The sequence below is a fragment of the Pagrus pagrus genome (genome assembly GCF_965226575.1).
Source record: "Pagrus pagrus genome assembly, chromosome: 7".
NCBI lineage: Eukaryota > Metazoa > Chordata > Actinopteri > Spariformes > Sparidae > Pagrus > Pagrus pagrus.
The window spans coordinates 34,190,499-34,207,837 of NC_140191.1; the positions used below are offsets into that span (position 1 = coordinate 34,190,499).

At 41.6% G+C, this 17,339-nt stretch overlaps 1 pseudogene across 1 annotated transcript; it reads left to right on the top strand.

Moving 5' to 3' along the window:
• The first annotated feature begins 5,336 nt into the window (after positions 1-5,336).
• On the top strand, positions 5,337-6,398 carry LOC311259412 (putative nuclease HARBI1; annotated as a pseudogene). Its single transcript has one exon. The product of its transcript is annotated as a putative nuclease HARBI1 (transcript).
• The last annotated feature ends 10,941 nt before the right edge of the window (positions 6,399-17,339 follow it).

Below are 17,339 nucleotides of genomic sequence, written 5' to 3' on the forward strand. Positions count from 1 at the left end.
AGCTGAACAGTTTGATAGTTGAATGGTTTCTATAGCTGAACATGAAGCTGAATATTTGAAAAGGGTGAAAAGCTGAAAGTAATAGTCTGAAAGAGCTTAAAAAGCTGAACAGTTTGACAGCCAAACAGTTTCTGTAGCTGCACATATGCTGGAGCAGTAGCAGAACCAAAGTTGAAAATGTCCCCATAAGAATGAATGGGAAAACACCTCCCAAACACCTGCAGGTTTAGAAAAGAGTGTAATGGTTATGGCCAAAATATGTATACAGTGAGTAACAGGAGACATTGCTGAACCCTGTCATGTCTTTTTTATATTTGTAGAGTGAAAAATGAGGGCACAAGAGCGAGAGACAAAACCGGTACCGTCTGCTCCACTCCAGAGATTTAGGCTCAAAGTTAACACTGCGGCCTATGGGGGAGTTGCTGGAGTGCTTGTCGCTCTAGGGCTTCCACAGCCAAAAGTTTAAGTCCTACATCTGAAATAAGACCATCATCTGAAAGCCAACAAGATTTCCCACATTTCTATGTATATATTGTCAATGTGAAGTAAAAGATGTGGGACCCAAATCAAGCTGAAGAGAGTTTTTTCTAAAGTTTTTGCAGCTGCTCTCCACTCTAGCGATGATGTCACCCACTCTAGCTCACGCAATACACACCCATTATAAACCCAGAAGACGAGCTAAAAAATCCTTCAAACTAAAACTGTGATAATTTCAAAACCATAAAAGATTTTAAAAAACAAGTTAAATAGATCAAGGTCTTGTGAATAGTTTAAAGTTGGAATGGTGTCTCTAGCTCAAAGTATGAGGGAGCAGAAGAGGTTGAAATTGGATGAGTTTTGAGGAGGATTTGAAGATTTTCCCATTTGCTTCCATATTAAATTTTTTTCTGAAAAAGCTGAATATTTGAAAAAGTTGAAAAGCTAAAAAGCTGAAAAGTACAAGGCTGAAAGAGCATAAAAAGTTGAACATTTTGATGGTTGAATGGTTTCTATAGCTGAAAGTATGCTGAAGAAGTAGCAGAGCGAAATTTGAGAAAATCCCCATAAGGATGAATGGGAAAAAATTTGCAGAAAAGGCTGAATATTTCCAAAAGTATAATAGATAGAAACGCCAAATTGACACGCCATCATGTCCTTAATGAGCTGAACATTTTGATAGTTGAATGGTTTCTGAAGCACAAAATTTGTAGTAGTAGCGAGCTAAAAAACGTACGGAAGAAGAATAATAAAAAGTTTAATAAATTCCAGAAGAACAATAGTGTGAATGCTGTGTCAGCATTCACACTAATAATACATATTATTTATAATGCACTTTACATTTAAGCAATCTCAAAGTGCTACAGCATAAGCTTAACTAAAAGGGACACAAGTTAATAAAAGTTAAAAAAAACAATGAAAAGTGAACTAAAATTTACCAGAAAGCTTTCTTGAATAAATATGTCTTTAGGTTTCGTTTAAAAACATCAGTGGTCTGTGGGGCCCTCAGGTGGTCTGGGAGGGCGTTCCACAGCCTTGGAGCTGCAGAGCAAAAGGCCCGGTCGCCCATAGTGCGGAGCTTGGTTCTGGGGTTTTTGAGGGTCTTTGTATTTGCGGATTGGAGGGGGGTGGGGGGTTAGGAGTTCTTTGAGATATTGGGGGACATGTCCATGAATGCACTGGTGGGTGAGGAGGGAGACCCTGTACTCAAATCTGAGTGGGACAGGGAGCCAGTGGAGAGATTTGAGGATGGGGCTGATGTGATCATACTTGCACACCCTCATCAGGATCCTGGCAGCGCTGTTCTGGATATACTGCAGTCTCTGTAAGTTCCTGCCAGAGATCCCGATGAGGAGTGCATTACAGTAATCCAGCCTGGAGGAGACGAAGGCGTGGACGAGCTTCTTTGCATCAGCCAGGGTGAGAGTTGGACGGAGTTTGGCAATGTTCCTGAGGTGATAGAATGATGTTTTACAAAGATGTTTGATGTGGGTGTCAAAAGTGAGTTGTGGGTCAATTTTGACACCTAGGTTGGTGACAGAAGTGGAGAGGGGGATGTTTTGGCCGGTGAAGGTGATGCTGGTGATGGTGGAAGAGTGGAGCTGATGTGGAGTGCCAACTAGAATGGCTTCTGTTTTTGAACTGTTTAGTTGAAGGAAGTTGAGCTTCATCCACGCCTCTATCTCCTCCAGGCAGGTGGTCAGTGTAGATGTTGGCAGGGGAGCAGTGGAAGTGGGAGTTGTTCGTAGGTAGAGTTGTGTGTCATCAGCATAGCAATGGTAGGATATCCCATGCTTGCTGATGACCTTGCCTAGGGGAAGCAGGCAGAGGGTGAAAAGGGTGGGGCCCAGCACAGAGCCCTGGGGGGCACCACAGGTGACCTTGTGGGTGTGTGACCTTGCTTTGCCCAGGGTGACATGCTCGGTTCTGCTACTGGAGTGTGTTTTGGGCCAAAGCTTAGGCCCTGATCCCATAATAGGGCTTCTCCATTTAATCTTTTGTCTGTGCTGACTCATTTCATGCAGCAATGCTTTGCATTTCCACTACCAGTTTAAGCACAGAGTTGTGCCAAACTGTGTCCAAGATGGAGCAGAGCAGAGCAGGCATCTCACTACAACAGCCAACCCAAAACGATCAACATCTTCTCCTCAAACAAGCTGCAATACTCAACTCATGTCTGTGCAGAAGACCAGAGAGAAAGTGTTTTTATAAGTCTCTGTGTTCAGCTCTCAGTACTGCTGGTGAAAACCAAATATTTCTCAATTTTTGTGCTTCATTATAAAAGGAAAGGAAATTAAACATGTTTATTATTTAATGTGTATATAATATTTACTCTTGAAGTCAACTAAGCTGATGAAGAGAGTTTCATTCCATTCCAGGCTTTGTTCAAAGATGTTTCGAAAGGTTAGAATCTGATTTATTCATCCTGTTCCACTGTGGAACCAAGAGTGTTTTTCACCCAGAGCACTGAAAATCCTTTTCAAGGGTATCCTGCAGATTATTTTGCAGGGGACTGAAAGAAGTAACAGACCTTGCCAGTTGTTCTGTTCTGGTATTTTGTCATGTTTCCAAATCTTGGACAAAAGATCAATTGGCACCTAGAAGGCAGTTTTGAAGTCCTCTTTTAGCCGCTGTGCTAGTATGGAGTCAATCCCACTTTGCCACTTTTCATGACCTTGATGGCTGCTTGAAGCTCTGCTCCAGATGGTGGGATGATGGCAATGTATTTTATCTGAGGGTTGAGGGTTTGCAAGATCATAAGCTTCGGACTTCCTCAAAGTAGGCTATTGAGTCCATTGTGCCTTTTGTTCCTCTTCTGATTTTTCCACATTCGTCTTTGACAGGTCTTGTGTGGTTATTGTTATAGCCATAGAGTGGTGTTTTTATTTTATTTTAAAAAAAAAAAACAACAAACAAAAATTAGCTTTGGAAGTTATATACTTCACTAAGTTTACTACAACTATGTTGACAGCCCTGGATGTTGATATTCAATCTGGCAATCAGTTTAAGGCTGTGATCAGCCTAACTGATGCAAATGAGCAGTGAGCAGGCACACCTGGTATTTATTAGCTTGTTCCTGGGCCCAGTATTTCAAAAGTGATCTGACAGGATTATCCTGGTCGGATTGGATTAAATCTAGATCTGATCTGAAAACTGGGTATTTCAACACAGATCCAGAGCTCTGGTAATCCAATCCTCCCTTGAATCCAGATAAAAGGCTGGATTTGGGTATTTCAAAACGCAAGGCAGATATCTGGATCGACTTGATACCAATATTTCAGGATCACTTGAATCCCACCTCAGAGGTGGATTTGACTTGGATTGACAAAGTCTCAGCTCCACTTCTCCTAGATATTGTTACCCTTTTTTTTTTACTTTTATCAAATAATTAAATTGTAAGAAATTTAAAGCATAGTAAAATATTTTTGACCACACTTTCTGAAACTGCTGTAAATAAAAGTAACAATTACAGACCTATTTCTCAAATTCTAGTTCACCAAACATTGTAACTTGCATGTACCAAAACATCAGAGAATGACAACAGGAATGCAGGGTCCAAACAAAGTTTAAATCCAACAAAACAAAGACATTTCAAATAATGTGGCCACTAACTAAAACAGAACCTAACCCATCTCAAAGGTCAGAAGTGAGCTGTTTCTCCAATAGCTTTATTTTTTATTCAGTTTTTTCTTTGCTGAAGCAGCATCAGCTATATTTGTTCATTGGCCAGTTCAATTTGTTTGACCGCCCTCTCGGTCTCCATTTTGAGGAGCTTTTCACAGGCATCCTCATCAACAGCATGCCTCTTCCATCTCTGTCTCTCTGGCGCTGGCTCTGGCCCACGAGCCTCATGTGGTGGATCGGTTGGAGCAATGCTGGCACTTGTTGATGGTTCACCCTCTGGAGCCTCCGCAGGTGTGAGAAACACACACTCAGACAAGAGGTTGAGTGGCTCGTCAGCTGGCTCCACAACACTGGCTGGCAAAATCCCATGGAGGGTGTGGGAACTCTTCCCTCCAAGTATGTCTATGACAGCCTCTGAGAATTCACCAGCTTTAAAAAATAATAAAACATTGTATTGCACATTTCATATAAGACATGTAGCTCATAGTGCTTCACAAAAGTGACATGAAATTAGTACATTTACCATTAATGTAACATAATATGGGATATAAGTGCATTGTAAAAAAAGGAAAGTATGAAAACTGACAAACTTAATTAGGCAACTAGCTGCACAGCCTTATTGAGTTCACACAACTTCAGGGCCCATTGGTTGTGTGCACTAACAAGTCCTGAATTTCAGTCAACTCCATAAGGCTGTGCAGCTGTTTTAAATAGCTTAAATTGGTGACAATTGAATACCTAATATTGTAGATATTGTAGATATGTGATATGTGATATTATATCATAATTTAGAAAACAGACAGTTAAGTCTTACCTTTGAAGGGCTTGTTCCCAGTTTGGGTTTTTTTTTTGCCTCTGCCTGGTCCTTGGTTGCTTTTTGTTTCAAATTCTTCCACCCAAGTTTCACCTGCTCCACCGACCTTAGTTGGCCACTGCCAGTGGCATTTATTTGTGCTGTGATAGCAGCCCAAATCTCTCCTCTACTTTTTTGACACATTGGTCTGGCCAGGGGTGCTGAATATGCCAAACAAACTTTTGTAATGTAACCGCACACCATCCAGCAATGCATGGGTTTCAGCACCCGTAAAATTCAACCCCTTACTTTTTTGGGCCTCCATGTTGTCTGGAGGTTGGTCAACCGGTCACTCTTTTATACCATGCCAGTGAAATTACTTTCAGGTGTGAGAGTATCCCAGGTTCATTGGGAAGACTTAAATTGGGTTCTCTGAGCATGAATGGTTCTCTTTACATCAGAAGGAGGAACAGACAATGACCTCAATTGTACACCAACACCAAGGAGAAGGTATAAGCCACGACACTATGCTGAATGCCCCAACCTGCTCGAGCATTACTCCAAGGATGAGCTTTATGCACAATACAGATGTGGGCGAGATGATATTGCTTTCATCTGCAATATTCTTCATCCTCACCTTGAACGTGCCACTCTGAGGAGCAATGCCTTGACTGTGGAGGAGCAAGTGCTTATAGCGCTACGTTTTTATGCATGTGGTTCCTTCTTTGAGGTAATTGGGGATGGACTGGCGGTGACAAAGTCAGCAGTGGGCCATGTGGTGCATTCATTGTCATCTGCCCTTACCAATCTTCTTGTTTAATTTGTGAAATGGCCTGAAAATGAAGATGACATAGCAAGGACCAAGAGGAAGTTTTTCTCATTGGGGGGGATGACCAATACTATTGGTGTTATTGACTGTACACGTGCATTATTCAGGCACCTCATGCCAGGGAATGGGAGTATGTCAACAGAAAGGGCCGGCACAGCATTAACGTGCAGCTTGTGGGGAATGCTGACCTCATTGTCACCAACTGTATTGTAAGATGGCCTGGGTCTGTACCAAATGCCTGTATTTTGAGAGCAAGCCACCTCTTTAAAAGGCTCCAGCAGACCGCCCCAGATGGCATCCTCCTCGGTGACAGCGGTTACCCCCTTCTACCCTGGCTGATGACCCCCTTTTGCTACTGTCACCAATGACTCCCAGCAGAGGTACAACAGTGTCCATGCCACAACAAGAGGGAAAATTGAGTGCCTAAATGGTGTGATAAAACACAGATTTGCCTGCCTGAACTATCTCCGTGTGGAGCCACAGAAAGCCTGTCACATCATCTGTGCCTGCATTGTGCTCCACAACATAGCACAAACAAGAAGAGTGCCACTTCAGGAGGCTCTCATTGATGGACCTCCTCCCCGCGCAGAAGTCCCTGATCCGCTGCCTCCACCACCGCCGCCTGATGGAAGAGCTGTGCAAAATGCCATGGTTAATCTTTATTTTTCCAATTAAATGGTTAAACTATGAGATGTGTGCACTTGCATGTTTTCAGTGTCACAGTTTATATCATGCTGCACATTGAAGCACTTTCCAAGCATTTTCAAGGTATATTTTCATGCTTCTGATTAAATGAAGACAAATTTGACTTCAATCAGAGGCTTAATAATGCACTTTTAAAATGTTTGGATATAGCTTGAATGTGATTTTAACATGCAGCAATGTATTTCAGTAAGTGTTTGTGTACACACTGATTATTTTACTTCATCAAATCAGATCCTTTTATAAATGACCATAATTATGTTAAGTGAGAGCCTTCCATATACGGGAGAGAAATTAGGATGAAAAAATGTCTAATTGTGTCACTGACCAAGGTATATACCATGAAAGTAATGCTATTACAATTTTGCTCTTTATTCAAACTCCAATTACTTGAAAACCTTAAATGTATCAATACAATTAAAGGATTTCCAGCACCCGCCCTGTTGTAGCTGAGTGGTCCATGGCTGTGAGTGGACTCTGAAAGTAGAAGGTGTATGAGTATCTTAATCCACAGTCCCAAATTGTGTTTATGTACACAAAAACATGATATCATCACCAGCATTACTGTAGCATTCTGACACTTCTGTACTGCAGCAGGTCTGTACACATGTAGCCTATAAGTCTGCTGTGTTGCCAATGACGTGACGCTAATGATAGCCCGCTAGCTGCTTAACACACAAGTCAATGGAGCCGGGTTAGCTCCCATTAGCACGGCCGTGGCTCAATTAGAGATCGCTATGGCCTAGTTTTAATAAGGTGACAATTCAAATAGTTGGGTTGCATGATATGTTGGTTGTAGGGGTGGAGCCGAACCCGAATACGGTATTCGGAAAGGCACAAATAACCTGTTTTTTACAAATACTTATTTCGAACAAATACTTTAAAAAATATTTGTATTCGGGAACAAGAAAAACATCATATCAAAAAGCTACGTTTCCTCATGAGACCGCAGTACATGCCCGGATGAGTGAGTGAGTGACGTTCAGGAGTCGGGGGCGGGGGGTCGAAACACCGCTGTTCCAACCCCCCCGCCCCCGCAGCTGTCCATGGCGCTGCTGAACCAGGTGACGTTGTTTACAGTCTGCGTTGTGGCTTGTCTGTGAAACGCGCTGCTCAGGGACTGGGCAGATCTGTCCCACTTGCTTTGTCCCTCTCTCCGTTGGGAGATCTTCCACAGAGTAAAAGAAATACACATTGTTTCTCTCCCCCGCTCCGCTCGAGCGCGGCTGAACGCGGCTTGAGCCCACTTCACAGGCGCGAGGCTGCTGCAGCCGGCGACCCTGCTGACAGCAGACCGGGGGAGAAAAAAAATTTGCTCCGTGCTTTGGTTGGGTTTTAGGCAATGAAGAAAGGAGTTGGTTACGTTTAGTTAAAAGGTAGAGGCCAGAAGTAGAATGACCGTTAGCTATAGGCTACTATGTCATATTATTTACAGATCAAGTTTAGTTCTTGGAGCTCTGTGCATTAGAAAGAACAGTTCTTTTAAGTATTATTTGTTTTTATTCTGTCTGTTTAACGTCCTCCAACAAGGACGGGTGGTGGTGGGGTTCATAATGTTCACAATGATATTTTATTAGTTGTTGGTTTAACCATGGATGAGGTAATGGCTGTTATGTTATTTTCTTTTCAATGACATTCCTTGTTACATGTTCATTGCTGGATTTATGGAAAAATATCAACCAATATTGCATATCCATAATTATTATAATGGATAATTAAAGAATACTTACACTATAACGAAAATTAGAAGTGTAACTAAAAAAATATATATATTTTTACGCCTATTTTGAATTTTACTCGAATACAAATACAAATACAAATACTTTTCCCCCCTCAACAAATACAAATACAGATACAAATATCGGCTGCTCTGCACACCCCTAGTTGGTTGGCATTCGTATGGTCTTAAAACCGCTACACATTAGACGACAGTAAACTTACACTTTTGACGTGAAAGTTGCGCTCTCAGCTACTCCTTTCGTGAAGTAGTCCGCCATGTTTCAGATCCCGGAGGTGGAGACTTGAGATTTGGAAATCCGTATCTGGCCAGGTCGGGATCACGGTGATCCACCCTGCCAGTGTTTTGAAATACTCAGATAAAGTCAGCAGGATCACCGTGATCCATGACTGAGAAAAGGAGGATTTCATTATCTGTATTACTCTGATCCAGATTACCAATAAAGACTGAATTGAACAAAAGCTGAATATTTGGAAGTTTGAATAAAGCTTGTAGCTTACCAGAAGTCACTGCATACCAAAAAAAGCTCAGGAAAACAATGAACAGTGAAAACACAGCAATCATATTGTAAATGTTGCAGCCAGGCATCATTTTGTTCTGTCTGTTCATGAGGGACTCTCACTACTCTCATAGTATCGCAGGCAGCTGATTTCAGAGTAAAAGTTCTGAAACACCCACTGTACATTACTTGCTCAGCACCAAACAGCAGACAGTTAGAGCAGCCAATCCTCATCAGAAAAAAGGGGGTTGGCATCAGCAGCGACCTAGGACAGTTGGGTGCACACCTGGTCCATGTGCCCTCCCAGTTGCATTACGCTGGAGGTTAACCCTCTAGGCGCCAGAGTTTATTTAGGAAAATATTCCGTTTGGATTTTAAGATTTCAAAAGGCTGTAGCTTGGAAGTGGTGAGAGATAAATCCACAGTGTAAATAAGAAAAATATTCATAATGACCTAAAGTTTGTGATGGGAGTAAATTTAGTCATCTAATTTGCATATTGTGACGTCACCAGGCGACTGAAAGTAACTTTTAGGAAAACTGATTTTTGAACATATTTACACAGAAAAATAATATTTATTGTCATCTCATCCTCAAAATAAAGGAACAGGAGTGTTGATTGGAGTAAATTTACTAATCTTATTTGTATATCACCAGGTAAAATTCAGTAAAACTGAATTCTGAACATATTTACACGGTAGATTTTTTTTCATTTCATTTTTTTCATAGATTTTTTTTATCCTCTCATTCTCAGAGTAAATGAACAGGAATCTGATAGGAGTAAATTTCCTAATCTAATTTGTAAAAAGAAAAGAAAACTCTTGCCGTGATCACTGTGTGTGGCTTGTGTGACAGTGTGTGCAGCTGTAGCGTCGTCAGTCACTCGTCTCTGACGAGCGATTGTCATTTGGCCATATTGTTCTGTTACAGTGAGGTTTTTCTCTAGAACAAAATGCAGAGATCGGAGGCAGGAAGTCAGGGTGTAAAGGAATTTATTTTTGCAACAGGGTTCTCTTAGGGAATTCCGGATGAAAAGGCTACGCCAGCAGGCAGGCAGGCAGGATTGGTCAGAATCAGCATGGAGGAACTCAGGTGAGCCGGTGGAGCAGGAAGCAGAACGGAAAGGTGATGGAGGTTCTGCACACGAGTCAAACAAAGACACGAGCATAAGCACAAGAGAAATCTCAATACATGTAAATACTTAAAGCGAGCTAAGCACAATAGCAAGCGGCACTGATATAGTCACCATACAGGACAGAACAATCTGGCACCGGAGTAGTGGAGAGACCAGGGTAATATAGCCAGAGGATGATGAGCTGATGAGAAACAGGTGCGCCTCTCCGCTGCTGCAGACATCGCTGCCACGCCTACAGACAAATGCACAGGAAAGGAGCAGGTGAGGGAGAAGGGAGGGGGGAAAGGCAGATAGTGGAAAAGACACAAAACAACAGAAAAAAACCTGAAATGAGGAAGTCAGGAGAAGTGACAGTGTCTAAATAGGGAGGAGGTCGGGGATGGATGGTTGACTTTGATCTAGGTGACTGCCGTTCATGTCCTGTGTGAAACCAATAGTCAACTTAATAACTTTGTGTTGGGTAATTACTTTAACCCAAACAGAAATATTTTCCTAAACCTAACCAAACAGCCTGTTGCTGGTATACGCTGCAGTGGTCATGTTGTCTTGGGAACAGTGATATAGTATGTTGTTTTGGGAGTCACTGGCAATCGACCAATGCAGTAGTCATTGGATATAAGGATATGGAGTTTGTGGAGACCACAATGAGCAATATTGGACTTATTCACTCAATGGCCAAAAACAAATCTCTAAATGAATGATTATGTTACTGCATGTCTGTTGGATGTGTGAGTGAGCATCCAGTCTCTGGTTGTAAATATACACACTAGGGATGTAAAAATTAAAGTTAAAGATACGACTACACTGATACGCAGACCTCTGGATCGATGTGTACTGTCAACTGGACGATGACCCAATTTTAAGGTTATGAATTGGTTGAGTGAAGCTGCAGCTACTTCCTCACAGCATCTTCAAACTCTTGTAAAAGTTCAAAGTTCAACATGAGACCCTTGCGAGATGTGGCACAGAAACGTTAGCTAAGCATTGCCAAGGAAACAAAAGCAACATGTCCGACAACGCCAACAAGATTTACAATGCATGTCAAATCTAAAATCAAAAGTTTGGAAGACATTTGGATTTTATAAGATATGATTATGATTCAAAATATATGATTTTGAATCCAGCCCTCAATGGGTTGATGATTTTTATTTCCACTGACCGTTGTTACGTCATTTTGTTCTCAACAAATTATTTTTATACAATGTACATCAGTAAAGATTTTCAATTTGAATAATTCTTTCATCAGGATATGGTGTGTGATTAAAGTGTTTAAAGTGTTTTTTCTTTTTAGCACGGTATATATTCACATATATATACATTTGCAATCACAATTATTCAACCCCCACTGCAAATTAGGTTTATTGGCAAAATGTACAAACTAGCAGCTGTTTGCAATAAACAATTCAAACAAGAACAATAAAAAATAGCTCAACACAAGTAATATTACAAGTGGTTTCTCCAAATTCAACAAAAAGTGCCACTTTTGATGACAACTGCAGTCTCAAAATTATTCAACCCCTTCATGACAAGCATCTTTAGTACTTAGTAGAGCTTTTGCTGTTATGACCTGCTGCAAATGTGATGCATAGCCAGACACCAGCTTCTGGCAGCGTTCCTGAGGAATCTTAGCCCATTCCGCATGGGCAAAGGCCTTCAGTTCACTAATATTCTTGGGTTTTTTGGGGTTTTTTTTTTTCTACCGCCTTTTTCAAATCCCACCAGAGATTTTCAATGGGGTTCAAGTCAGGTGACTGTGATGGCCACTCTAGTATCTTCCGGGACTTCTTCTGAAACCAACCCTTGGTGGACTTTGAGGTATGCTTGGGATCATTGTCCTGTTGGAAGGTCCAATGATGCCCAAGCTTCAGCTTCCTCACAGACGGCATGACATTTTCTCCCAGGATTTCTTGATACTTGACTGAATCCATCTTGCCCTCCACACGCTGCAGGTTTCCAGTGCCAGAGGAAGCAAAGCAGCCCCAGAGCATCACTGAGCCACCGCCATGCTTCACCGTAGGCAGGGTGTTCTTTTCAGCGTATGCTTCATTCTTCCTCCTCCAGACATGCCGCTGATCCATAGGCCTGAAAAGTTCCAGTTTTGTTTCATCATTCCACAGAACAGAATCCCAAAACCTCTTTGGCTTATTTATATAGTTTTGAGCAAATTGGAGCCGACTTTTCTTGTGCTTTTGGGTCAGTAGTAGGGGTGCAACGGATCAAAAAACTCACGGTTCGGATCGTTTCTCGGATCAGAGTCACGGATCGGATCATTTTTCTCCTCTTTGCCTGATGATCCTCAGCCTTTCTTGCTGCAACAAATGATAACTTGGGTTGATGCAGCCTCTTACCACTACGCTGCATCTTTGCTCCGATTCATTTAATTGCCGTTCTAAAAATAGACCTGCAGTCACTTCGCGACCGTATTTACTTTCAGTTATAATGAAACAAAACTTAAGGAGAAAAGTATCGAGGACATGACCTCGGTGTCCTCAATGGTGGCTACGGCCCTGACCTCTTTCCTTCATCAGTATATTTGACAGGGAAGCCAAAATGCTCCCATACAGGGGATTTAAATGATGCGGGGCGTTCAAGCTCCTCCGTTCCTCCGCTCGCCATGACCACGCTGCACTTAACAAGTGTGTGGACTGAACATGCGCACAACTTTTTTTTTTTCATAAATCAATCCGCGGATCATGTGTGTGCCGAACCGAAGATATTGATCCGAACGGATCACGGATCAATGATGATCCGTTGCACCACTAGTCAGTAGTGGTGTACGTTTTGGAGTTCGGGCATGGAGCCCTTCAGTGTTTAGTATGTGCCACGTCCAGGTAGTGTAGCCACTGTTCCTTTAACTTTAAACTTGCAAACTATGCTTCCTGTATCTCTAGGAACATTCAGTGCCTTTGCTATCTTTTTGTATCCTTTTCCTTGTTTGTGCAAGGCAATGATCTCTTCTCTGAACGCTTTGGACAATTCTCTTCACTTAGTCATATTTCTAAGATGCAATGAAACGTCAACAGTCCAGGTATTTGAGGTGTTCTATGTCAAGCACACCTGATGCAACTAATGAAGCCCTTGATTGGTTGCATCAGGTGTGCTTGAGACCACACCTGATTTGCAAATGTGTGCTCTTATGAAGAATTCTATTCAGGGGGTTGAATATTTTTGAGACTGCAGTAGTCATTGAAAGTAGGATTTAGTGTTGAATTTGGAAAAAATCCTTGTAATATTAGTTTTATTTAACTATTTAAACTGTTCTTGTGTAATTTGTTTATTGCAAACACCTGAAAAATTTTAAATTTTGCAATAAACCTAAATTGCAATGGGGGTCGAATAATTTTGATTGCAATTACATTTATTTTATTTTTATTAACCTTTAAGGGAATAAAGCTGGACAGCTTCAGCCTCTGCTGGAGCATGTTCCAGGTGGCAGGCGCGGCATAGGAGAACGCCTTCTTGCCAAGTTCCGTACGGACTGACTGGATGGAAAACGAGATGAAGTCCAGGGACCGGAGGCTGTGATTGGACTGTCTCCGTATCAAATATGTGGACAAATAGGAGGGGAACAGTCCGATGATGGATTTATAGATAAATAGATACCAGTGAGTGGTTCTGCACATGAAAAGTGAAGACCAGTTTGTAAGAGAGTACAATGTACAGTGATGGGTTTACAACCAGTTATGAATCTCAAGGCCCCATGATACACGGCATCCAGCAGTTGCAGGGAGTGAGCAGAGGCATTCATATATACAACATCACCATAATCCAAGAGTGGCAAGAAAGTGGCCGCAACAATACATTTTCTGGTTTTAAAAGAAAAACAGGCTCTATTTCTGAAGAAAAACCCCAGTTTTAACTTCAGTTTCTTCAGTAACTGGTCAACATGACATTTAAAAGAGAGGTTATCATCCACTGTGATGCCTAGATATTTGTAAGTGGTCACAGACTCAATGGGGGTACCCTGAGCAGACATAATACAGGGTAGAACAGCAGGCATCTTCTTTTTATTTGAAAAGAACATAAACTTAGTTTTACCTGCATTTAAAACTAGCCTGAGTTGAGACAATTGGCATCAAATGCAGACTGCAGATCTGTGAGCACCTGGGCAACAGAAGATGCACAACAATAAACAACGGTGTCATCAGCATAAAGATGTACAGATGCATTAGTATTATGACCCACCTCATTCATATAGATAGTAAAGAGAGTGGGTCCTAAAACCGACCCTTGCGGCACACCATTTACAGTGTTAAGGAACCCGCAGCAAAGGCCGTCGGACTGCACACACTGCTTACGGTTTGAAAGGTAGTTAGAGAACCAGCCAACTGCATGGTCAGTGATTCCAATGGTGGACAGCCGCTGACATAAAATACTGTGATCGACTGTGTCAAATGCCTTAGAAAGATTGATAAAAAGAGCAGCGCAATATTTCTTGGCATCCATAGCTTCCAACATATGATTTATCACCTTAGTGGCAGCAGTTGCAGTACTGTGCTGCTTCCTAAAACCAGATTGAAAAGGAGATAAAATATTGTTTAGGCTCAGATAATCCTTAACCTGGTCATTCACCAGCCTTTCAAGAACTTTTGCTAATATAGAGAGCTTGGAGATGGGTCTGTAATTGTTCAATAAAGTACGGTCACCCCCTTTCAGGAGAGGGATCACATAGGCGGTTTTCCACACATCAGGAATAACATTGCACTGGATAGAAAGATTAAAGATGTGAGATACCGGCAGAGCTATAATCTGCGCGGCCAGACGTAAAAAGTAAGGGGGGAGGTTATCAGGACCTGCTGATTTTCGAGGGTCTAGGTCTTTTAAGGCCGTAAGAACCCTTTTAACTGAGAAGGGGGTGAAAGAGAAAGAGAGATCCTGGTTGCCCGAGGCTGGGCTGACGGGGGACAGAGTGGGTGAGTTACCATCAACAACAATATTGGGAGGCAACTCTGAGGAGCAGGTATTGGCTGAAAGAGATTTTATGGTATGCCAAAATTTCCTAGGGTCGTTTAAGTTGTCTGTGGTCTGTGATAAGTAGTACTCTCATTTAGCTTCCCTAATAGCACTAGTGCAGCTGTTACGTGCTTGCCGAAAAAGTAACCAGTCGGCCTCAAGCCCAGACTTCCTAGCATTGGCCCAGAGCTGATTTCTCTTGTGTAAGAGATCCGTCAGTTCAGCAGTGAACCAGGGGCTCTCTCGTCCCTTCACCCTGAACCGACGAAGAGGAGCATGTTTATCCATAAAATAACTAAAACTGTCATAAAGATATTCCCATGCAAGATTTAAATCATCAATTAGTAAAATACGATCCCAGTTAATATGAAAAAGGTCGTGAAGAAAAGCTTGTTCAACAAAGTGCTTAAGGCTTCTTTTAAGAACAATACGAGGCTTAGCGCGAGGGTGTCCCTAACAGCACCGATCACACAGTGGTCGCTTAGATCATTGGCAAAAACTGCTGTAGCAGAAAATTTATGTGGCATGTTGGTAATTAAAAGATCAATAAGAGAAGATTTGGTTGGGCATTTGGGGTTAAGACGCGTGGGGCTTTCAATGATTTGCGTAAGGTTAAGAGCCAAGCACTGGGCCTTAAAAGGATCAGACACTGGTGAAGACCAGTCCCAATTAAAATCACCCACCACAACAATTTCTTTGAATTTCAGTTTTGATAACATCTGCATTAAAGAGGATAATGTCTCTGCAGTGGCAGAGGGGGGCCTATAGCAACCAACAATAGTTAGGTGATGACCACCAGACAAAGCAATACTTAAAGCTAAGATTTCAAACTGATTACTAATAGAATTAGCAAGCAAGACTTGTGCAGCAAAACTGGATCTGACATAAATTGCCACTCCACCGGCCTTTTTAGGACGATCAGAGTGAAAAATATTAAAACCCTCAATTGCAAAATTCTTATTGTTGATGATTTTAACTTGCACATAGATGGCTCAAATGACAAAAGGGCTACTGATTTTTTTAATCTTATTAGAAGATCTTGGCTTCACACAACATATCTATGGACCGACCCACAATCTTGGCCATATTTTAGATCTGGTAATTAGTAAGTATGATTTAAGATCATATCCCTTGCTCCATCTGATCATTATTGTGTTGACTTTAGTGTGTCAGTGCCCATGCCCCAGGGTAACGTTGAACCCACTGTAAGGACATCTTATACCTGAAGTGGCTGAAAGTTTTATTATGCACATGAATACAGTATGTTGGCCTCACAAACACTCCCTTCATCAGTCGACTCCTTCGTAAATTAGTTTAATTAAAGATTACAGACAACAATTGACCTGCAGGAATGATTTTTCTCTTTCAGATGTAAGTGGTCTAAGCACTTTCAACAGACTTTGCACTCTTTTACTCTGGTGGATGCAGAGTTGATTAGAAAGGTGGTCTCTGAATTAAAACCCTCTATGTGCCAACTTGACCCCATTTCTACCCCATTTTTAAAACGTTTTTTAACTGACTTTCAGAGGAATTATTAGGTATTGTCGGACAGTCCTTGACTGCCATCGTTAGACCACATCTCAAAAAAGTCATTTAGATTCCTCAGTTTTGAGTACCTTTTTTAGGTAAGATTTTAGAAAAAGTTGTCTCTGAACAGGTAAACACTTTCATTAGAAACAACAATATCTTTGAGACTTTTCAATCTGGTTTTGGAGCCCACTACAGCACAGAGACTGCATCAGTTAAAGTGGTGAATGGCATAAGAATAAATACTGATTCAAACAAGCTTTCAGTCCTGGTTCTCCTAGATCTTAGTGCGGCCTTTGATACTGTCGACCATGGAATCCTACTAAAAAGACTTGAAAACTGGGTTGGTCTATCAGGAAGGGTTCTGAGATGGCTTAGATCATATCTGACTGGTCAAGGGTTCTTTGTTTTCCTGTATAACCTGGGGGTACCACAAGATTCTATGTAAGGTCCAATCCTTTTTTTAATCTACGTATATATGCTACCACCTGGCAATGTCATCAGTAAGCATAACATTGAGTTTCACTGTTATGCAGATGACACCCAGCTATACATTTCTGTATCCCAAGATGATTTTAGCCCCATTGATAGGTTAGTGCAATGTTTACATGACATAAATGTATGGATGTCACACAACTTCCTACAGCTGAACCAAGACAAGACAGAGATTTTAATATTTGGGGGAAAAGCCCAGAGTAAGCAACTGTCGGTACATCTTCAAATCAAATCAAATTTTATTTGTATAGCCCAAATTCACAAATCACAGTTTGCCTCAGAGGGCTTTAAAATCTGTACAGAGACGACACCCTCTGTCCTTCGACCCTCGATTCGAGTGAGGAAAAACTTGCCCCCAAAAAAAGGCCCTTTTGACAGGGAAAAAAATGCGGAAGAAACCTCAGGGAGAGCCACAGAGGAGGGATCCCTCTCCCAGGACGGACAGACGTACAATAGATGTCGCATGTAAAGAGCAGATCAACGAGATCACAATGTATTCAATTATAAGCGATGGTTGACAGGAGTGAAAGTACATAAAGATGTATTACAGCAATAATAATGAAATGCAC